The sequence below is a fragment of the Pyrgilauda ruficollis genome, unplaced genomic scaffold, assembly GCF_017590135.1.
Source record: "Pyrgilauda ruficollis isolate IOZ18807 unplaced genomic scaffold, ASM1759013v1 scaffold23, whole genome shotgun sequence".
Classification (NCBI taxonomy): Eukaryota; Metazoa; Chordata; class Aves; order Passeriformes; family Passeridae; genus Pyrgilauda; species Pyrgilauda ruficollis.
This window is the reverse complement of record NW_024522539.1, coordinates 7,770,134-7,794,284: the sequence shown is the minus strand read 5'-3', so window position 1 is coordinate 7,794,284 and position 24,151 is coordinate 7,770,134. Positions and strand designations below refer to the sequence as shown.

The following is a 24,151-nucleotide window of genomic DNA, read 5'->3' as shown; positions in this document are numbered from 1 at the left end:
GGTATTCCGGGATTCGATTGCTCATGTGTTATGGCTGAATGAATAAATATATCCCATCTTATTTTCAAATCTGGCATTTGTGGATTGATTCCTGAAGTAGCTGCTTAGTCAGGTGAAGCATCATGGGACTCATGGTTAAACCACAAAACTCTTTTTTTCCTGCCTAACTATTTTAGCTGACTGAGAAACACAGTTTCATAATATGTTTTTTTAACCAAAGGTGTCCTCAAGTCTCACAAAGGCACTGCAAGAGTTTCAGGAGTCTTCATGCCTCCAAAATAAGAGATGTGCTTCGGTGCTCACCTTTTTTCACAAAATCTGATTTTTAGAATGGGATTATTTTAGAAATATCTTTTTGTGGGCAGATGAAGAGGTTGAAGCTTCACAAACTGTCTCAGTGTTGGTGTTTCTCATGGCCCTTTGGGGTACAATGGGTTTAAACAAATATTTACCCCATGCCCACACCTGCTGCAATCGAAGCAGCAGGGATGCACGAGGAGCCCAGTCCAGCCTGGAATCAGCCCTTTTCTGAGCAGCACTGCCAACCTCAGCTCAGGTACAGACACAGACCCAGGTACTCCAGCCTGGAAACCCTTTTTGGCCTGAAATCAGGGAGGAGAGCATGCAAGGCAGACAGACCTGAATTTTAGCTGTGAGAAAGAGAAAGAGAAGGGAGGTGCTGGGGTAAGAAAAAGACCCCGAGGGCTTGCTGCCCACCCCGGGCACAGCGGGGATCACCCCGGGGCTCTGCTGGGTGGGAGAGGCACTCACCAGTTCCATGTGCTGGACACTGGGACACCTGCCACCACCTGGGAAACAGCTTCCCTGGGATGGCAGAGGTGACACACAGCCAGTCTCCTCTGTGGCAAAAAGGGCAGGCAGGGGCAAAGGGAAAAAATGCGCTTAAGGGCTTGAGTACAGGAGAGATGGTCTGCAGCCAAGAGTACAGACTTCAGGGGAAAACAAAGAAATGTCCTTTGAGGTTCTCTTTCTGCTCTAAAAAAATACAACAAATCCTCAAAGCCAAAGAAAATCAGATTTTTTTTTGCTTTGTCTGGAAACAACGGCTGCTTATTACAGAGGTCTGATCCAGGGACCCCGGCTGACCTCTGAGAACTTTGAGTCAGGTGCCAGGATGGCTTAAACCCAGGGATTTTCTCTTCCTTGCCCTGTAGGGCTGAGGTACAAGCAGTCACATACCCACTCTGTCTCCTGAGGCAGCCAGCTCACCCCAGGCTGCTGCAGGAGGGGGAACCAGCATCCAGCAGACATTTCACTAGGGGCACAGATTCAGGAATTAGAAAGTAATCTCCAACTTGAACCAGAGCCACAGTCTAAAGAGACCTGCTTCCTCCACTTTACAGTGAAGTTTATTATTATGGTTTCCATTTTCTCCCTGGCTGTTTCTTCAGTGTCAGTTTAGAATAACTAAGGATAAAGTTAAATCATCTTTTAACTCCTGTTTCCCCAAATTTCAGCTTACACATTTACAAAATAATTGTCCCTATGTCTTTCCTTCATCCTGTAATCCCTATTTCCACCCTCTTTCAGAGAAAAAAAGGCTCCAAACTAGAAACCTTTGGTACAAGCCTCAGAGCCAAAGCTGCAGATACAGAACAATTCTTATATTGATAGAAAGGATCTCCCACAGAAGACCCCGGCACCCATTCCTGTCTGTGAGAGGCACTTGTGCTGTGCAATGCAGAAAGCCACGTGAAGTTTACACTTGAAAAGAAAAACTAAACACCGAGATAATTACCTTTTTGGGGTTTTTTCTCCTTTCTCCCCCCTTAAGTGGCTCAGCATGTAACGCCAAGATGCCTGAACCATGATTTGTTTTCCTTGTGTCACCAAAACCTTCCAGGATTTACATGTGTTCTTTGAAATACCTGCATTCCTGGTAAAAATGGAAAATATAAATTTGGCTTAGAGAAAGGAAGCACCACCTTCATCACCTGCCTCTCTGCATTCTACAAAGCTCAGGAAGTCAGAGTTTTTCCAAAGGATTCCCTGAAGTGACCCACCACCCATCCCTGCCTGCAGAGGATAAATGAGGGGAAGCCAGTTCATTGTGGTGAAATCAGGGGTCTGCGTGCCTGGACCTTTACTCTGCTTCACACATGGACAGTAGTAAAGGAAAGCTGTTTCAGCCTTTTTCTGGTTTTTTCATCAAAACAAAACAAAGCTATCTACAGGATGGAAGAGGGGACAGGCTGTCCTAAAATAATAAATCAAAGCCACACAAAGACCCATCAGCTTAAGCCAGATACTGCCCTCTAGATTTTAACCCGCTCCAGCTGTGTCATAACACAGCACAGCTCAAAAACAGATATATTTTCAGAGGATCTGGCCTCCAACTAGAGGAAATGAAAGAAATGCACCAGAGCCATATTCATGGAATATTTTTAGGATGGAGTCCCAGGACATTTGGCTGTTTCATAAGGGTGATTTGCATTGCCTTAGCACATTTCAACCCCTGAAGTCACCGTCACAAAAAGAGCTAGTCACTCCCCCAGATGCTGGGAACCAGCTTTGGTGCTGTACTACACTGACTGCCACCTCACTGAGGAATGAGAAAGGCATTAGAAAAAGAAACTAGAGGGTGAAAAATTTTTTAAAAATTTAAAAACCACAACTGTGACCATCTTGAGTTGCCAAGTCATTTGGGAATAGGAGTGCTACAGTCCAGGGTGACATGAGCAGGCTGAATAAAGCAATGAAATCAATTGCACCAGGATTGAAAAGATCAAATGGAAAGCACCTGCTTTGGAGTTTGTGGAGGAAGAGGTGGAAATAACTGCTTTCCCACCAAAAAGGGCTTGGGAAGAGCTGTGAGAAGCAAAGGTATTAGAACTTATCCTCTATGTAAATACTGGAAAGATTAAGGGGGTTATTTTCTCTTTAAATTAGTGGTATTTAACAGTTTCCTACTTAGTTCTGCACTTAAGTTCTGTTTCTTAAGCTTGTACAAAACCCACTGCAAACCCTCCAAAAGAGCTGTGTGTGTGTGTGGCTGAGCTGGGCTGCAGCTCCTCCAGGAGAAGCGAAGGAAGAGATGCAGGAGGGTTCCTGCAGCGGCTCCGCTGGGATCCTGTGCTCCAGCCACTGCCAAAACCGAGGGACAGACACAGCTCAGGAGAGCAGCAGCAATCAGGCACGGCATGTCTGGGCATGGAGCTCAAAGTAAAACGGAGGTGTGCGTATCTTCCTCAGCACTGCCAAGAAATGGAAACACTGAATTCATGGGACATCCCAAACTACAAATTCAAAGTAATTTCAGAGCCCTACTTGAAGGAACATACGTAGCTTTAGATGCTTTTGTGCTTAAAAACCAGCACAAACAAAGGAGACAAACAGACTTAAAACACAAGGGATGGAAGTCAGGCTTGATAAATAAAATGCCAGTGGAGCAAGACACAGGACAACTTTTTTGTCTTCTACTTTCATTCTTATGAGTTTCTTACAAGAAAAACAAATTAAAATATTTTTAGGTAGAAAGTCTAACTTTCCAGTTTAAATAAAAGTCATACTAATATGTGTAGAAAACTAACTTGAGATATTTAAGGTATTTGCATGCCAAAACTAAGTAATTGTGTTCACAACCTTTTCTATTGAAAAGGTTCATTTCATTTTATAGATAAGGAACATTCTTCTTTCTTTTTTTCATTCATGTTCCTAATCAGGTCAACATTTTTTTATGTTTTTACCAAAAAATTTGGTCTTTGAAGCAGGAAAGCTTAATATACACTCACAAAAAGTCAGTGTTTAGTGGGTCCCAACTGTTTCAAATATTACTTTGAAAATTTTTGCTGACACCAGATTGTACAAAACCTGACATTTCTGCCCCTCTGTTACTGTCATTCAGCAATCCCCAGAGTGCACTTCATGCATTTTTACCATTGTGTTTATCCTTCTTGTTTTCTTTTGAAAATGGTTGGATGAAACAAACCCAAGAAGCCTTTGGGGTTTTTTCACCAAGATATTGGCATTTGCAGTTCTGGCTCTTTCAGGTAAAGCAAAAGCATCAGACAAAGTGTTAAAAATGTTCTGCTTTGGCAGTGAGCAGGCTTCCAGGGATAAGCAAAAGCATTAAAAGGACAAGGGAAAGGCAAGAAAGCAGGCAAGATGTTTCCAGTTCTTGAACATGTGGCAGATAGAGATCTGCACGTACACACATCCATACCTCATTTACAGCCCTCAGAACACTCCTCCAGCTCAACCCTGAACTCTCAGAAGCAAAGACACGCAGAGAAATGTGATCAAGCAGCAAAGGAGGAGAGACTTCCCTGAGTGGGGGGATGTAAAGCGAGTCACGTAACTTGGAGATGGGATTTGGCTGGAATAAAGGTACAAAAAGTGCAATCTGGGGCTCTGACTGCCTGGGAGATGATGGATAACACTCATTCAATATTGTGAGCAACACACAATATTGGCTATGTCAGGTGCAGTGAGTCCTGGGCAAATGGATATCATCTAGTGCTGGGGTTTCTGGTTATCCTGGATGTCAGTCCTGGCTGTATTTTAGTAATGGGGAATGTAACCTCTAAGTTGATGACTGTTTTTCTATAAAACAGCCCTACCATGTTTATTGACATGGTGTGTCACATAGCTGATGAACATGGAAGGGCACAGTCCAAATCCTGACCTCACTGATGAAAATCTGGGGTAAAGTAACGAGGGAATGCCATAGAGCACAACTGAAAATTACATATTTTTTTCCTTGGGCTTGAAAAAACAAGAGAGTTCCATCCAGTGAGTCAGTCTCCCCCAACTGTTATTACTCCTATTTAAAAACAACCCCTCTGACATTTTGGTCAACATCTACGTGAGCTGAACTTTCAAAGGGAGTGAGAGAACTGGGAATTTCAAACTTTCCTGTTCATAATATGGGAACCAAGCAGAAATCCCCACATGCTGCTTTGGTAAGTTTGCCTCTTACAGATTACAGTTTAAACTTCAAAGGACCATAAAAAAACTCACAGCCCCTATTTAGCCTCCAACCCATCCCAAGAATAAATCACAGGAGGTCAGTGCTTCTTGCTCTCACTCAGGATACAGCTGGTTTTTCTCTCACAAAATTTCTCCCAACAACTTGCCCAGCACTTGGCTGAATCTCCCCTGGCACAAAACCTGCTTTCAGGACAGGTCACCTCGTCTTCAGTCAGCAGCCCTGGTGAGGAGTGAGAGCTGCCCCGCATCTCCCTGGCGCTGAGAGGAGCAGAGGAGGGCTGCCAAGGGTCTGCCCATGTCTCTGCCCCTTTCTCCCAGCTCAAGCTGTTTTCCTCGAGCCCCCATTCCCCACCAGCTCCCTGCAGCTGTCACTCACTCCTCATTTCTTAGATTTTGGCTTTTTTTTTAAAGTTTTCTGCCTTCAGCTCAAGCCCAGTAAGCACACCCAACCTGCACAATGACAAACATGGCTCTTGGGTGAACATCCAGCCAGTTTTCTCAGGGCTTTGTTACTGGGGAGAGCCTCTTCTGGAGGACTGCTTTTTGCAGGGATTGTAACAAGTCAGGTGTGTGTTTAGCTAACTGGAGTCAGGTGTGTTGGGATTGAAATGCCTTTCCTAAATACTGCTATTTAGGAAATGTCATTAAAAATTCAAAAGCATACGTCATATCTTGATATAAATTAAATTTTTTTATTCACATCTCCTTAGGCAAAAAGAATGATTTTTGGTTTTGTGAAGCTCAACAAATTACAGGAGGGATCCTGCCCTGAGGTACAGATCCTCATGAAACCAAGGTCTGACTCAGACAGCATTTGGCTTGCAGACAAATGTATTCAAGCAAAAATAAGAACTTCCTGCATTTAAGCACAGTACATCATTTTATCATCTCTTTTCCCACCCTACATGTTTCATGGAGGAATCACTTGCCAGTTGAGTTCCTATCTCTTTAATGTCTTCCCAAGTTCTCTATCACAGACTATTGTGTATTTTGTATTTTCCTGCTGCTGTGCCTTGGATGCACATCAGGTCACGAGATACTCCCTCAAGACCCCCAAGCCCCACTCCCTGGGCCAGGAGAAGAGTAAAAGCAGGGAAAACCCCTCAGGTTTCATATGCCAAGCTGCAAAGTGACAAGCAGCCTGCTTTGTCACAGCCACCTGGGACTGTCTGATGCTCAGATTGCTCTAATTCCTGCTGTAATGTGATCATCTCTGGAAGGATGTGTCTCCTCAGAGTCACCTTGTTAATCCCAGCTGCAGAGGACAGCAAGGGAGCAGGAGAGGAGGGAAAACTTCAGGGTTTTAGGATGGCTTGGGTGTGGCAATGCCAGCACAGGCTTCACCCAACTGCACTGAGTGGTGCAATCTGCAACCTGGTGTTCTGGCAGGTGCTCTAGCTTCTTTCCAATTATAAAAACAAATGTATATAAATCTTGTGGCTTTCATTCATGGGTTGATCTGTGGGTAGTTTAAGGGATTTAAATAGACAGGAGGGAATTCAAATAGATCTGCTGACTTCTGTGTTGTGTGTATGATTAACTCTGAATCACAGATGCTATCAGGAGGGGCAGGTTATGAAACCCAAGTAGCATTTTACTTTATTATTATTGGAAGTAGTGGTGGTGTTCCTTGTATTGCATCCAGATCTAGAGGATGGAGGGGTCAGAAGTGGTGCAAGACCAAGAACAAGAAAGCATTCACAGCCTTAAATTGTGAGCTCCACTTTGAAACACTAATTATGCCTTCCTGAGCATTTATCAATCTGGGAAGCAAGAGGAAAAGCTAATCTGAAAATGAAACAGTTTAGGAAATATCTCTAAAATATCTCTGGGCAAGACTGCAACAAGCACATTCTAGCCTTGTCTTGTTATCTTTGTTTTTCTCCAGACCTTATCACCACTAAGGAATTTAATCACAAAAATGACAAGTAGCTGAAAGTATGAATCAGACTGGCATTGAATAATAAGCCATAGGAAAAGATCTACCTACACAACCTTGGCAAATACAAATATAATGAGTCCCCCAGAGTATGAGTGCAGATTTTGGCTGTGGAAGTTTCCCTGCACTGAAATCTCCATCTCTGGATGGTTGCAGCCCCCTGCAACCCAAGGTCAAAAAGGTCCAGGATTTTTAAAGAAAAGTTTAGACACAAGCTCATTCTGGGCTCTTGAATTTTCAGATAATTAAGATTGTTCTCTAGTGAACGTGATAACAAGCCCCTGCACGGGTTTTCAGCCCATGAAATAGAGGAGTTGAGCAGTGAGCCCGTGCCCATCCCTGCACAAACACCACAGCAGGAGAAAGGCTGAACACATGCCTGGGCACTCACATGGGCATCTGCCCTTCTGTTTGCTGTTGACAAGAAATTTGCCCTCCCCTCCCTGTTAGTTTTTTTGAGTCAGCAGCCCTGGTTGTTTTTGTTTTTGGGGTTTTTTTTGGTTTGTTTTTTTTTTTGTTTTGTTTTTTTGGTTTTTTTTATGAGAGTCTCATAAGGATCCAATTGCTTCATCAAGGCACCAAAGAACACTGTACCCCTCACTGTCCACCTCCAGATACATTTCCCTGAATTCTCCCTGTCAAACCACGGCAGAGAGCCCTAACAAGGGAAAACCCTTCCCTCTGAGCCCCAGCAGACCACGTGTGAGGGTATTTCCCTGTTCTCATTAAAAGCAAGGAATGCTTCATCTAACTGCCACTGCTTTCAGGCTGCCTCAACAACATGACTTATTACACTATGCTTCAGATATGTGCTTTGAGGAGATATAATTCTTATCTTTAGATGTGCTGATAGCACAAAGAAGCCTGGCTGACTTACTGAACAGCCCTGTGCCTTTGATAATTGTATTTGCCTTTGCTTAGAAAATTTGCACAGGCACAATGCCTGGGTCATTAAATTGAAGGATTAAATTTCTGACTTTGATTACTGTATGAAATGCCAATCTTTGTACTGCTCTCCAGCACCCAAAAGAAGGCACTTACTAGCAACCAAATAATGTTTTCCCTCCTCTCCTCCAGGCTTACCAGCCTCTCCTCCATCTTGTAACAAGCCTGATGTTCTCTGTGGACCTTTGTGCTTCAGGGCAATAATTTTGAGGAAAGCCCTTAATAAGTCTTACAGATAATTCTCAATCTTCTGTGAAGCAGAAAAAAATACCAACACCCCCCTCCCTAAAAAAAAAAAAACCTACCTCAAAAACCTCGCAGCCAACACTGCCCCTCAAAATAAAAAAAATTTAAAAAATCCAACCCAAAAAAAAAAAGAAAAAAACCATCAACCAACCAAACAAAAGGAAAGGAAAAATACAAACAGTTTGGAGAGGGTGAAGTCATGGAAACCACTCCAACAAAAAGACAAAACCCATGGAGAAGGGATCTGAGAGTACATAAAGGTTTTGCACACATTTTTTCTTCCCTGAAAGAAACCCTCAGCAGATCTGGGCTGATTCTGGAGCACACTTCATTGCTGGGCATTAAAATTCCAGCCTGTGCTCGCCTGTTCACTTGCCAAAACGTTCAGAGTTCCTTGTCCTACACCACCCCTTTCCAGAAGCACCAATACCCATCCTCCTGCTCATCCTCACACGGGAACTCCCAGGCGTGAGACAGACAACTCTTATCTGTGGCTTAATCAGGCATTTCTGCTGAGCCTGCAATGTTCCCCAGCAGCCTGAAAACACAACCTGCAGGTCTCCACCACGGCTTTATGTTTGCCCATCAGTCAGTGAGAGACACAGATCCCCTGACAGACACTAACCAGTCCATCTCTCCCTGGGAGCAACGCTGGCAGGCATGGAGCAGCCTCTTTGCAGCACGTGGAGACACTGGAATTCTAGTTTGATGGAGGCAAAGAAACTGAAGGATTACTCTGAACTCGGTTTGAATCAGTGGGAGGAAGGCACAAGTACTGCAGAAGGAAGGAAGGAAGGAAGGAAGGAAGGAAGGAAGGAAGGAAGGAAGGAAGGATAAAGACAAGGATCTGCTGGCTGTGCTGTAACTGGTGTCCTCCTCCCTGAGCAAACCCGAGCGGTGCCTCTGAGCTCACTGGACAAAATTCACAGCTCACAGCGCTGCCAATTTCAGCTGAGTCATGTGAATTCATCCCCACCAGCTCCTGCCCACCCCAGGAATCTGGGTGTTCTAGCCTTCTAACAGATGTCTGGACTGGCACAAGGTCTACTGGGTCTTTCTGCCATGCCTCAGATGCAGGGAAAGTGTTAATCATGTGAGTACGCAACACTAATGAGATCCAAATCCTGGTACACATCTCTCTGTCAAATTCTTTATTTCCCCTCTGACCTTCCTTTAGCCAGCCTAGTGCAGATCACTCTGGAAGTGTGAGGGCAGCCTGCAAAGGCAGCATCCTGGATACAGCCACCCATCCGCTTACAGTGATAGGGCTGAGAACAATTTAACTGTTCACTCTGGTTATTTCTGAAATTATTAACCCTAGAAGATTGCTGTTAAAGTTCATCCAAATGTGATTTCATTTGCATCTCATGTTTGGCACAGATGCTACTATATTAAGAGAACATTTTTTGGAGGTTATGCAGTATTTTGAACTTTAAAAGAGCAGATAAAACATAAAGCCACTTGAGACAGGTAAAAGTCTGTTTTTCTATCTCTGATTTCTCTGGGCTCCACAATCTGAGATTTCTTTCATTCCAGAAATCATTGGAATACAAAGCTTAGTAGAGGTCATATATGAAATTGCTTAGGCATGCACTTGTTTTCCTTCAAACTCCTAAAACCACTTTTTCTCCTTAGTTCCTTCACCCTTCCACGGAAATCTCATTTCTCCATGTTTTTCCACGCAGTCTGGAGATTTCACTATTGCATCAGCCTCTAGTCTCACACTGGTGAGCATCCAGCATACTTGAGGTGTAGACAGAGCAGCCACACAATTCATTCCCAATTATTTCTTAGCAAGATGCTCTAAATGAAATGAAGTCAAATTGTGGTTTTCCTTTGTTACAGTTTATTTCTTGCTTATGATTCTCCAAAACAGCTACCTTGCCAACAATTTCTGGATCAGAAAACTCTACAAACCTTTGCCCAGTTCAAATAACTGGTTTCGTACAAGACAAAAGGAACCACAACCACATTGTGGTTTTCAATAGTAAAATGTAGTTAAATGGATGCTTTAACAAGAGCTAAAGTTAAAGCTCAACTTTACCAAAGCCCTGGTGCTGCCTTCAAATTTAAATTCATGCTTGAAGATTGTGGGCCAAAGCTTTGGCAAGTGTGAGCCATCAGTGACTTGGTAGAGGATTTAGGTCTGCAATAGCAAGGAGACAGCTCACCATTTAAGACAGATAATAATTGCAAAACTCAAATTCTCCATGAGCAACTAGTAGGTTTTCCTCTTCCTTAAATTGCACAAAGATGTATTAATACAGAAAAAAAAAGCGATTTAATTCCAATACTTCCCCTGTGACGGGAGTGTCCAGACAGTGATCATGCAGGATCAGTCATGCCCTTACAGTTGTACAGGTTTAAATCAGGAGGCCCAGGTGTGTGTCACTCTGGAATGGGCATGTATAAAGAGGAAACACTGCCCTTCTCAGGTGCATTCCCATGGGCCTTCATAATGGCATCAAAGGACAAGAGCTTTAGATTTTTTTTCAGCTCCAAAGGTCAGGGGAACTCAATAGAGCTCAAGCTTTGTCCAAAACTGTCCTACCCAAAGCCACAGCAGGGACACTCTGCCAGAGGAGCAGCAGATGGGTGTGGGGTTTGGATAATACTGGAGGGACTTGGGAGCCCTCCAGGTTTGCCAGCAGAGCGTGCTGCTTCACGTCCCCGGTGCCTCTGCCTTCTTTCATGCCAACTATCTCAAACCTGCTTTGGCAAGCTGAGCCTCTGTTTCGTGTAATCAGGTCAGGTCGCACTTGCAAACCTCTGTTTTTATACCACAGTGTGTTTTTAACAACCACTGAGGACTCAGGCAGACTGCAGAGGCCAAGGTGATGGCCAGGCTTTCTCGTGGTGCTCATCCCTTGCAGCATCTCCTCTGTGCACCATGGCAGTGCCCACCCCTGCTGAGCTGCTGGGTTGCAGGACTCTCTCCTAACAGTGGAACCAGTGCAAAGCACAAGTAATTTCACTAAAGTAAGAGCAGCACTAAAAACCATAAATGAAATTAAGCAAAATTAAGAAGATTGCAAGGGAAAAAGCAACATCTAAAGTGGATATACCCTGTCTTTATACAATGCTAAGACAACATGGGAAATAAATACAGCACAGCCTGCAATCTTGCTGTGCTGAGACCTAACATTTTAAACCTTTAGTTAGAAAAACACAATAATTCCAGTGATGTTTGGGTTACAGAAGATGCAAAGTTTTGTGCACGTTCTGATGCATTTCTGCACTTTATATATATTGGAGATAAATTATGTGTGCAGCAACTAGTACAAATAAATGAACCAGAGCCAGAGCTCTTCTGGAGGAATTTCAGGGACAGCAGGCCAGGACTTACTTGGATTCTATTTCAAAACTTTCTGGAAAGAGAAACCTCTCTGTACATCAAAAAAGCTGGACTAGAGTGAAAGCAGAAGCATCTCTTTGCATAAGCTAGTGTCAAGCTTTAAAACCTTGTTTCCACACTCTCAGAAGCTGCTGAGACCGTCAAAAGGTCACTTATTAATAGCTTGAGAAAATTATAAATCTGCAGACCTTTGGAAAACAGAACATTTTCTATCAATAGAGCAGTACCTGTTGAAGTTGCTGGGGTCTAGGATGACGTTTTCAGGTGCTCTGCCATCCCACTGGAGGATTTAATCCTGCTGGAGCATGACAACAGGCTGGCACTGCTGGCACACAGCTCCCTGCTCACGCCTCGCAGCCACACGGGATGGGAAGGGAATGCTGCTCTGGCAGTGGGCAAGGTCAGGTTCTTGGGGCATCTGGCTTGGATGTAAAGCTGAGGGTGAAAGGAAAATGACAAACATGTCCATTAAACCAGCCAGGCGCAGCCATAACATGTGCATTTGATCATCGTTGCCTGTAAATTATTTCTGCCAGTGAAGAGTTCAGAACATTTGGAAAGTCACTGGAAAGTTATTTCCAGTTCAAATAAAAAGGTAAACCAGAAATAGCATCTGCAGCCATCCATGGGGACACCATGAAGTGAGATATGAGATGTACTGTGCCATAAATATGTTCACTGTTCAAAATCTTTAGGGAGAAGGGTAATCAAGGAAGCATCACAAAGTAACTCTTTTTTTATGAATTCAAATAACTGCACTTTAGAAACAGGCTTATTCCATTGAAAATGCAGAAAACTGAAGTTATTTCAATGGGATTTGGACTAGGCCCAGTTATCTAATAGAATCCACATCTTTGCTCTCAAGTAGCAGACTAAGCTGAAATTCTGGGGGCTAAAACTTGATGTCCTGAGTGTATGACCTTATAGACTAAATACCAAAGTCCAAGGCTTTGTGCTTTTTCTGCCCTGCCATCACTCAAAGGCAAATTTTTGTAGTAAACATTATTTTTAAGACTGAATGCATGACACTGCCCTGCTTTCCACCATGTGAAACTCCAGTGCAAAAGGAAGATGCACAGCTACTCATACAAATCTGTCTCTGCATGCAGGGCTGTTTCAGGCAGCTTGTCATGTTCCCTGAAGGGTTTCAGATGCACAAAGGACAGATGAGGACATCTGTAATCCTGCTGCCTTCACTCTCCTACAGTGTAGAATAACACTCTTTGCATCAAGAACTTAAAACATCCAACATAGAAATCCATGGTAGCTCACAAATGTCTAAGCTTCTACATGAGCATCCATCCATCAAAATTATTTTTAAACTCAATTTGTGTCTTTGAGGTAGATCTAAATGGAAAGAGTAGTTTCTTATCAGATTTTAATTTCGCAAGGATACGAGTGCAGCCAAGACTAGCAGAGAGGTTAAGATTCCATCTATCAGGATATCTGCCTGCTAATGCAGGGCACTCACATCTCCAGATCTGCTTATCCTCCTCTTGTCTACAGAAACTGAAAGCTCTGCAAAACCAGCTATCTCTTCTTGGGTTGGATGTGGGCTTATTTTAGTTAGGGATTCAAGTGAGTTCAGCCCTAGTTCCAGTTTCATGCTCAGAAGGATCTTGCTTGCTCCTAGTGTTGATTTTGAGCTCTTAAGGATCTCCAGTAGATGGACCACATTTGCCTACCCCTCCTCTCATCTCTGGATCCAGCAGCCTCATGCTAAGTGATTAAATTAAACATTTGGATCTCATGCCAAAGGAACAGTCCAAAAGTGGTTGTGAAAGTTTCTCAAATATTCAGTCCACTCCTCCTTTCACACCATTACACTTCAGTGATGAGAAGCTATTCTGAGTGGTATCTGCAGATACTGGAAGATTAAAGTGGATCCCAGAATGACATTAACATAAATTTTTCCTGATGGCTGAAACTATTGATCAAGTAATTCACTCCAAACGACATCTCTGGGCAGTAACACATTTGCTCATTCTTGATGGATCAAGAAAAACTAAATTATTTTACGGTCTGGTAAAAAAAAAAAAAAAAAAAAAGCCTTTTTTATCACAAAACCAAGAAGAAAGATCTATTTTGCATTCACATTCAAACCATGGTTGGAAAGCCAATAACACACAACACAATTCATTTCAATCTCACTTGGTCCCATCAGGATGGGGTAGTGCTGAGGTCAGAGCAGGGGATCCATCAGGTGCATTCAGACCTGAAATCAGTATACTAATTGTTCCCAATCCAAACAGCATTTTCTAATGAAAACCAGTTGGAATGAACACTTACATTGCACTTACTACAAAATTAAATGCACCAATGAAAAGCCAAGAAAGGAAGGAGATACATTCAATGAGCCCCAAAGATTCCTAGAGTACGGGTTACCAAGAACAAAAGATTCCTATGTGCTTTAAGCTATTTGTGTTTTTTTTAAAAATTAAAAAAAAAAAAAAAAAAAAAAGAAGGGAGTGAGAGAGCTCTGCATGGCTTAAGCTGCTTGCTATTATAAATGAATCCAAAGAAGTGCTGGAATAGTTTACAGAATGCTTCAATAAGGTGATGAGGAAAGGAGGTCAGAGATTTGTTGGTAGCATTTTCCTCCAGGAAAATGTAGGGACCAAGTCACAGGTCTGACATTAAGGATAGTGATCACAGCTGTTTGGAGAATGAAATGGTCATAACCAGAACAAGGAAAATGCCACATAAGCATTGTAGAAGCGTATTGTAAATGACCTGTAGAGTGTCATTTGGTCTCCTGCAGTGACAGTGGCCACAGAGTGAATGCTCTCCAGGGCTGCAAAACAGCAAGAGCGTGATTTTCAGTCCCATAGAAATACAACAGTATACCTAATAGATCTTTAAACATGTTTCTTACTAAAGGAGGTTACAGCCCTGATGAAGAAATCCAGATCCTATGTGAAGAGACTGTTTTGCCCATGAGGAACATCACTCAGTCAATAGGAATGAAAAATTCATCCACTTTCTAGAATGAAAAATCCATCTTCCTTAGAACCACCTCCATAATTTTTAGTTACTTCTACCAAAATCTTTAAAAGAAAATAGGTCACAAAGAGACTTTAAAATAAGAGAAATGGTGACAGGTTAATGTGGCAGGAGAAGAAGAGCTGGTTAAAACATTATAAAATGTGAGCCTTCTAATTGCATGGGTGGTTTAATGGACATAGTTGTCATTTTAGCTGCTCGGTACTTCATGCTGAAGAGATGTGTCAGATTCCCCCATGCTTACATGGCAATTTTCCCAAGTACATTGTGAAACTGAGAAGATAAGTTCTTTACAATTCAGGGGGATCTGCTATTCAACAGAGAGAGCGAGTATGAAGATAAGCAAAATGCCAAGTATTGGAAATGACAATCTTGATTTCTGAGGAAAGGTTTTCTTGCTTTCTTGTTTCATTACTCTTGTTTTTGTCCTCTCATGCTGTCAGCTGTCATGTTGGGGCAAAAAACCTTAAAAATGAGAAGATCAAAACATACCTTCTCCCTTTCTGGTTGACTGACTGTTCAAAAAAATGTTAATATCTTAGGGAAAAGCATTTTCTTGATGAAATTTCCAAGTGAAGGCTTTAAAATTCTTACAGAAAGAAAAAATATGTAGCTTTCTTTCTCTAAGACATGCTGCTGATGCTGTCACTGGCGTCAGGAAAACTACTTTGATTTTCAACTGATGTGCATCAGAGACTCAAACTAAACCTCTTTATCCAAATACAGACACCATGAACTGAAAAACCTCTCACAGACTTTTCCTTTTTCCCAGTGTGAGGTGCTGATAATCCTCAAGCACCACAGATATCCTGGAACTGTACAGTTTCCTGTGGCTGGAAAACCACTGCTCACTACCTCCTGCATCTCTTGCTTGCTTTACGTTTGAAGAGCCAAAGGCAGCCACAGAGGCACTGAGCCCACAGAACCAGCTGAAGGTGTGAAACCCAGAGATGAAGGATCAGCACAAGTGCAAACATTCACTGCAAGAACAGAGTTCACAAAAATGGAATCATTTCTATTTCAGCCAACGGCTGTGAAGGAGTGACTGAGTGAACAGGTGTAAAATCAGCAGCATTTCCTACAGTATTTTAGAATTGCAAGGCATCAGGGTTTTTTTAATTCAAAACTGACTCTAATTTGGCTGTGTGGCCGTCTCTTATGACTGTCTAACACCTTTTTAAGCTTATAAAAGAAAACAGCACATACTGCCAAAAACTCTGCTTATTTTAATAAAGACTAATACCAAAAAAGAGAAGTTTCACAGCCTCCCCTGATGTGCTGCTGTGAAATCTGCAGGCAAACAGTAAATGCACAGCTTCAACTGCCCAGTGGGAACCAAGGCACTTGTCTTACAGTTTATATAAAAATCAGAAAAGGTTTAGGAATCTCATGTACATTGTAACAAGTACCACAGGTGTCAAGGAGTCTCCAGTTCCGTGCCACTGGAAATCTCACACACCTACATGGGGAGAACTGTGAAGCCTCTCCCTACATTTTTCTTTCTTTATTGGCCTTTGCAACAGCTGAAAATCAGGTTGATGGCACACCAAGGGCCTTGGTGCCCCAATGATGAAGTCTGAGTGACTCAGAGACTGCCAGAAGATGTGGTGCTGACAGCTCCTGTGATTTCCCTGTGATTTTCCCTCTGTTTAGTGTTCCTCCTTTAAATAAGCCTTGCTTTATTTACATTACAACATGGGAGTTTCAGCTGTCATTAAAGAGCTGTCATTAAAGGTTGGTCCTGTTTGGACAGCAGCAACCCTACAGACTCCAGAACCAAACAGGGAGGACCTGCTCGTTCTTGCCTAGTGAATTTCATGATTTTAAGGTGGTCCCCAAACCACGAGGCATTACTGAGTGCTCCCTGCAGAAGGAAGCCCCTGGACACCACAGGGGGAAGGAGATTTGATGCTCCTTGGAGACACTGAGGAGGAAGCACCACGAACCAACCACAGAGGGTGGGAATGTCAGCCTGAGCTGCCAGATTAAAGCAGCCTCAGGAAAGCCCATCCCCAGGATTTTTGGATCTAGAAACACTGCCAGAGGAATTGTTTTTCCCCAGGCGTTTCCTTTCTTGGGCGAATTACATCCAGGAGAAGAGGAGCATGAAATGGGAATGAAAGAAACCAAGCAGAAAGGAATTAACTGTACTCCAGGCACTTAGCTCAGAAAGGATTTGCCTGCAATGTTAGCTGAAGGACTTGGATCTCAGTTTTCCATGCCAAGTAGCCCATCCCTAGACTGACTATCTTGGGCTCCATTCAGCAGTAACACAGGAGTCACTCTTTCCTTCAGCTGAAAGGATATTTTCACCTGCTTGCACTAGGGAAGAACACAAGTTCTTGTCTACCAGAGCTACATGAAAAGGAACAGAAAAACAGATTTTGTAATAAAGTTGTTAAGATCAAAGCAAACCATCTTTCTCCATAATTGGATTCGCTCTTCTGGGCTTTTGCTCTGAAGTATGACACTCAGAATTTAGCAGACAAACAAGCCACCAGTAAGAAAGTGTGCTGAGAATCAGAGTGAGGCTGAAATATTCTAACAGTTATCCTCTTCAAATTAATCAAACCCTGCGGCACGAGACCAATTTCTTCTACCCTGCACATACATATATTTCCCTCCCCAAAACCCATAAAGTGAGGCATTTAATATGACCTTTACTCATCCTGCTGGATGCTTATTAGTTGAAAAATGCTGGTAAGTAATGGATCCCAGAGAAGTAAATGTTTATGCTCGCCTAAACCTAGCCAAGGAAATTTTCTATGGTGGAAAAACTGTCTCACCATGTAGAGTGCCATAACCAGGAGGATATTAATAGAAATAAAAATATAAATGCCTACTTGTTTGCAACTCTGAATTTAACTGTTAGGTTGCCAGAGCAGAGACAATTATTTCTTTAGAGACACAGAGCCAAACTAAGTGCCAAGGACAAAACCCTATTTCAAAGGGACTGTTTCATAGGAGCCCAATCCTGTTTCTGCCCAGCCAAAACACACCAGGGTTTTTTATTCCAGTGTTTAGATACTTAAATAGCAACTCCTGCTCTCTGCTGTGCAACTAAAGCAAATGCATCCAACTCTTTTAGCTTAAGGATACTCGTACTCTTTGTTTGACTGTGGCATTCACTGCTGGCAAGGTCTAAGGCCATCTCTCAGCCTGTGATTTCTGCATGGGAAATGAGAAATTGGTGTGAGTTTGCATCTCAACCACCCTGAACACAAGTAGGATGTACCAGAGAAGCAACACCTTCCATGGCTGAAACCTGATTCACCAGAACAATCCACTGGAGCCCCGTGGCAGTGTGGACAAATGCCTGGAACAAGAAAACACCAAACTTTCCCCCAGCTGGATTTCAGTTTTCAGCAAAACCATACCAAATTTATTGTTCACCCTTGGTGTGAGAAGTGCTGAGCAGCTTCGCTGCCTCCCCCCTCAGCAGAGTGTCTGGTGCTGGCTGGGCTGCCCCGTTACCTGGGAGCTTCCAGGACAGACCACCCCATTCCAGCAGGGGACACTGAGGGAGCTGGCACGGGGCAGCAGGGCTCGTCCGCTCTGCTCTGAAGTGTCTGGATGCCCTGTCACACAGCCATCCTCATCATGGAAGATGCACATTTCCACTGTCATTGTTTCCAAACCACTGGCCTGGTCTGCCAAAAAGCACTTTCAGTCCAACCTAGGGGAAAATAAGGTGAAAAATCGCTGCTTAGCTCAAAGTGAGGACTCAGCTTTGCAAAACTCTGTTTTGACAGTGATAGAGTTGGAACTAGGAAGATCCATTGTCTGAGTAGAGTTTTGTTTTGTCTCTTCTGTGTAGAAAATATGCCAGCCTTGTTGGTCCTCCCTCTCATTTTTTAATCCCAGGAGATATTGCCACAAAAATTAGACTTTTGGTTCTTTGAAGTGCACCCACACCACCATGTGTTGCTTGAAATCCCACAGCAATAAACTGAACAGTGGCAAAAGAAGAGGATGACTGAGAATGTAGGAAAACACTGGATTATTATGAAATTTACTGAGGAATATCACAGCTGTTAATAAAGAAAAAAAACCTAGCTATTTGGGGAATTTTCTCATATCTTTTCAGTGTCCCTTTTAAGTGGTTCTGTCAATGCCATTTTTTTCTAATTATTCTTCCTAAAATCCCATAAAACTTATAACAGTTTTAAATTCTTAGAATTGGCTCTCATGCACATTCTAATATATCACATGATTTTTATATTTTTTTAAGAAAGAGAAATAACAGGAAGAAGCATCATCCTCATTGTGCATAGCTCTGCTCTCAAGATTTTTCAGTAGCTAAGTAAAAATATCTGTCCTGATATGAAAATACATCAAAGCAAGGAAACTGCAGATGTTCAGCAAAAAAAACATGGAATATTTTAACGTCTGCAGATGAAATTATTACAGAGTGTGAAGATTAAGTTCCGAAGTAATCAAGAAAATAATTACTCCAGGTCAAGCACTGTGAATGAATCCGGCAGCAATGCCTGTAAAAGCAGACAGCAGAAATAACCACAGGATCGTGCCAACCCAGAGGAGTGTCATTTGTTCCATTTACCCCAACCCATTTCAACTGGGCTGTGCACATGAGTAAGAATTAGGGTCAGCAGGACTAGGCTGAAAGTTTATTAAGGGCTTTAAAGGCTTTATTTTAACAATAATAAACAGAAGGGCTTAGGAGAATAGGAGGGTTATTGTGACTCTGAGTTGGATGGCAAGTCCACTGCCTTAATAAAACCCAACCCCTGCAGCAACAACTGCTTGCAGAATAAGAGTCTTTATTCCTTTAAAATGAAATTAAAGCCTAGAACCATTTTCTGACACCTTCTTGTCTAAGTATGAATCTCATAAACAAATACTTGAGGCAGTCTCCTTTAAAGGAGGCTCAAACACTCGGAAATTTAAGGTGCATTTCTGAGGTTTTTTAAATCTTTTCTCGCTGCACCACAGGAAGTTTTTCCCCAAAAGGCTACTTGGCCTTGTCCTAGGAGGATCCCAAAAGCTGTTCGTTGTTTTCTTTTTTCTCTTGAGTTTTAATTTATAAAAGATGAGATATTAAAAAATGTAAACACTGTGCAGCAGCTCAAAACTCCATTACAAATACTCTGTGATGGCACTTCTGGAGCTGCACATGAAAACAGGCACTGCACTGGGGAGGAGAACAAAGCCAGCTGCACTTCAAACCAGAGGAAGGCACAGCCAGTACATCTTACATTTGATCAACACTCTCAGTGTTTCCATCCAGCAGCAGACAGTTTGGGTGCTAATTTTATTCTTATCTCTAACGTTCTCCTCTAAAAAGTCTGAAAGTCAGAATTAAAGTGGAAATTTTAATGAGCAGTCACTTCTTGTATAAGCTTCAAGGTTACCTTACATTGGTAACACTGTGGGATAGGAGTGCAACTGAGTTTGCAGTTACAGCTGTGGCACTGTGAGCTTTTTCCTAAGTGGGCACACAGGAACAAAGACTCTGCTCCTCAGGTTTGTTCACATGGAGCTAGGAAGGAGCTAGAAGAAGGTGCAGAGACAGGTCATGTCTGGATAGCACACTGCTATTCACACACCTAATTTTCACTAGGTGTGGCTACCTCTGAGTGACGCGGTATAAAGGATACTTGAGTTACCTGTCTGAAGCCTGGCAGTGTTCTGTTTGTAATCTCTCAAGAATGTGCTAACTCAACCTGCCCAAAGGCAGCACACCTAACACACCTGCAGGGAACCCTGACGACTGCACTTTCTATGTTAAAAAACAATAAGGTGCTGGAAATCATTGTATTAATTAGTAACTTCTTGTAACATTAAAGTGTTTGCGCAAGCTGCCAACAAAGACATCTCACTGTATCACTGCTATCATTTTAATAAAACCATTTCCATCCAGTGGGAATCTTCCTCTCATTTACCACCCAAGGTCTCTGTCCCCATGGCTTTTCCTCTGCTGGAGTGATGCAAACCCTCTCCCTGCCAAGTTCCCTTTGGTCAGAAGTCTCTTTAGGTTTGGAACTGGTTTTTTTCTCCCCTCTATTTCAGGAAATAACAGACTTCAACTAACTGTCTGCTTTTCTTTTTCCCATCATGAGCTGTTTGCAAATGCGTGCTTTGACACAGAAACCCAGCGCTAAAACAACACAGGCTAAACATAGCAAAGTCAACATTAGGAGGTGCCCATCTCTTAGCCAGGCTGGACTGCAATCCCGTGGCTGTTGCTAGTCATGGCTAGGGGTCAGTACAGCCCCTGTGAGCTCTCCTGGGCACCACAAACCCACCCAACACAGAGCACAGGGATCTCTTTGGCAGAAGCAATTCCTGAGATGAGGTAGGGTTGGCACAGGTAGGAGTGGGATAGGATGAAACCCACCCTAAACTCCTGGCTGCAGGGACACAATGACCAGAGGGACATTTAGCAGTGGATGTGAGCTGGGACAATTTGGGAGTCCTGCACCTGCTGCAGGTGGTTGCTCCTGCTCCTCACCTCACTCTGTGCCCCAGAGGGACAGAGGGGTCAATGGTGGCTGTTTCATGACTAAAAAGAGACATGTCAGGTCTTCTTAAGCACCTGTGTGTGGACATGGCTTGGTTCTGGGCTGGGGCATCTTCCTTGAGCTCTCCAGATCCTGCTGACTGACAGAGATACAGGAGAGCACAGCATCAGTCACCCCTCAGCTGGGTTACAGCCAACTGCTGCTTCCACTGCTTTGAAATAACTTTTTAAAAGCACTCTTCTCAAAACAAACAAACCAGCCCAGCAACAATATTGCAATGGATAAATGCATAGATAATATGTGAGATTCAGCTTTGTCAGTGGATAGACAATTGGAATCCTTTGTGTGGAGTGTAGCATTTAGGTCTTCTGTTCTGCTTCACTGTTATTTTTATGCTGGAATTGAACAAGACCTAACTGGCTTTATTATTTTGTTGTCTAACAAATCTGCTGATTAGTCTGATTAATTATACAATTATCCTTCAGCATGACTAATAGTTTTGTCATCACTGTACAACTTGCAGTAATGCTTAATTTCTTCTTAAAGAACAACAGTAAAATGATTGTACTTTAGGGAATTAGTACTTAGCCATCCTTTAAAAACTAATAAAATGGCTAATAAAACTAAGAAGCCTGAAGATGGAAAATTAATTAAAATGGTTGACAGGCTCTATCTTAACTAGGCAAAGATATATTACCCCATATAGCAATGAGCAACAACAACAACAAAAAAATAAACTGTCTGTGATTCTACAAGTATAAAATCAGACATAGCACATCTGGGTTGAATTCAGATAAAATAGAATCAAAGTGAAAACTGCTGGGATGCAGGTGCTTACAAACATACATGGTTTTTAAGTTGGCAAAGTACCAGCTTCAGAAGTTGATATTTTCTTGGAAATATACAAATAATAAATAATTATTGAGATCAAACAGACAATGCTGCATATTCAGCAGGCTCATTGGCCTCAGATGTTGTGACTGTATTAAAGAGTTGCATTTTCAGCCATTCAAGGTATAATCAACCCTTTGCCAATGTGCATAGACATCACCTGTCTGAAACCATTCTGGTGGACAGTCCTACAGCCTTTACTGGAGGAAATTTTCCACTCTCTTCCACTTCACTGATCAAACATTTTTTCTCTAAGCTCCCCTCCCCTGTTCCATGTTGATTCTTGTTAATGTTCCCCATGACCATCTTATAACCATTTCCCCAAGGGAACACATGAAGAAGGAACAGCAAATTACCCCTTATTCTTGTTCCAAAGGTCCATAAAGCATCCAAGAAAATTAAGATCTTCTCACAAAAATGCACAGAGACCAGTGAAGTGACTGCAATCAACATCCTTTCATGAAATAGCCCCTGGTTGTTGGTCTGAAGTGTACCAGAGAGGGGACAGATAAACTCTCTTCTTGCCAGAGGGAGTGATACTGGTCAATCTCAGAGCAATGGAAATTTTCCTCAAGGTAAAGCCAAACCTCAATCCAAAGTTACTGCAGTTCATGGACATCCTAACAACTATGGCCCTTGTCTGGAAAAAGCCAAGGAGGTCATGATTCCTGGAGAGAGCCAGGTGCAATCCATCATTTCCAAAGCCAAGTGTCCAGGGTCATGAACCCTACAGGAATCCAGGACAAGGACTGGAATTGCTCAGCATTCTCCAGCTTCTGCCAAGGCAGAGATACAGAGCCCCATTCTGTTGTCACAGCTCAAGGGAAGTCCCTGTTGTGCACAACAGGAATTTCACAGCTGATCTCAGAAAATGGGTCATGGCTTTGCTTCTCAGTGCATTTGCTATTTCTGTAGAATTGTTTTGCAGCTTATTGGCTCCTGATATCTTCTGTGTGATCCTCTCAACCTCTGAGACCAGGTCCTCAGCAGCTGGCAATTCTGCACTACCTAAGGTTTGTGTTCTGGGTGTTCTGATTACAAGGTGAAACCTTTCTCCAGTGCAGATTCCTTTGTGTATGTCTGCCCAGGCATAAGATATCAAATTTTACTTGCTTATAAAGAACCTTCATTACTAAGAAGAAAAGGGTTTCAAAATTAATTGATGGCATGCACCAATGAAACACACACCTCTGCTTGGAAATCCTGCTCTAGGATAGACCTCTCACCACTGCTAAAAACTTCAAAACCTATCACATCTAACAGCAAACATCTCTGCTTCTCTCACTTACACTTTTCTCCATCAGGATCTGTGACATATTGTTCTGGGGGCTGATCTGCCAGGGATTTTTCATGAAGAACCTGATGGCACTTGAGTATCTGTGAACAGTCAGGGTGAACTTCGTGAAAGTGCATCTTCCCATCCTGACAGAGCCATCATAAATCTGGAATCCACAGATAGGGAATGTCCTAGGAGATTTAAACACAAGCACCTTGGTGCTGCACCACTGAAGCACCGCACAAGAGCCATTTGGCATAAATCAGATTCTCTAATCCATTCTCCACTGACTAATAAACCAAGGAGAAAACTAATTCAAACACATTCAGTCAAGAATGCTCTCAAGCTGTTGGCCTGAAGAGTAAGTTTATTTGGATGCTTATTATTTCTGGCCTGAACAATAATTTAAGCACCTGGTGTAAATTACTCATTGGTAGCCACATTAATTCCTGGGGCTTTTCTTCTACCGTAAACTAACGCCAAGAAGAAATGGCAGAAGAATAACTCACTTGTTTCTGGGCAGTGTTCTGTGTTCTCCATTTGCCCCTTTTCCCCAGTAGCTGTTTTGGCCTCCCTGGGAGCCAAAGTTGCTGCTTTCTCCAACAAAAATGGAACATGTAACCTCCAGGCTGGAGCCGCTGTCTGTTGGGAAAGTCCCATCACTGCAGGCAAAGAAACACCATGTAAATATGCAGCACAGCACACCAATTAATTAACACTTCTAATTACACCACAGACACATTCTACCACAGTAGAATTTGTGTCTTTAATTTGGAAAAAGGTGCGTGCAGCTCTGTAACAGCCTGCTCTAAAGCATGTTTAGAAACCAGCAAGTTGGTGACAAGGTAGCTTTGTGCTTGAGCACCAGGACCTCCTGTCCAGGACCTCCTGTTCAGCAGGAAATATTCAGCAATTATCATGTATTCCCCAGGCATGCTGAGGCAAAGAGAATGAAAGGCCAAATTTCCCCTTGCATTTTATGGCTGCCCGGGGAAGAGTTGATGTGGTCCAGAGGGGAAATGTAAGCTTTTCTCCTGTCTTACACTAATTAGCAGGGGAGTGTC

The 24,151-nt window shown here is 42.7% G+C and overlaps 1 pseudogene; it reads right to left on the bottom strand.

The window, feature by feature from the left end:
• The window catches only part of LOC121354363, a 44,319-nt pseudogene that overhangs the window by 8,445 nt on the left and 11,723 nt on the right, over nucleotides 1-24,151 (bottom strand).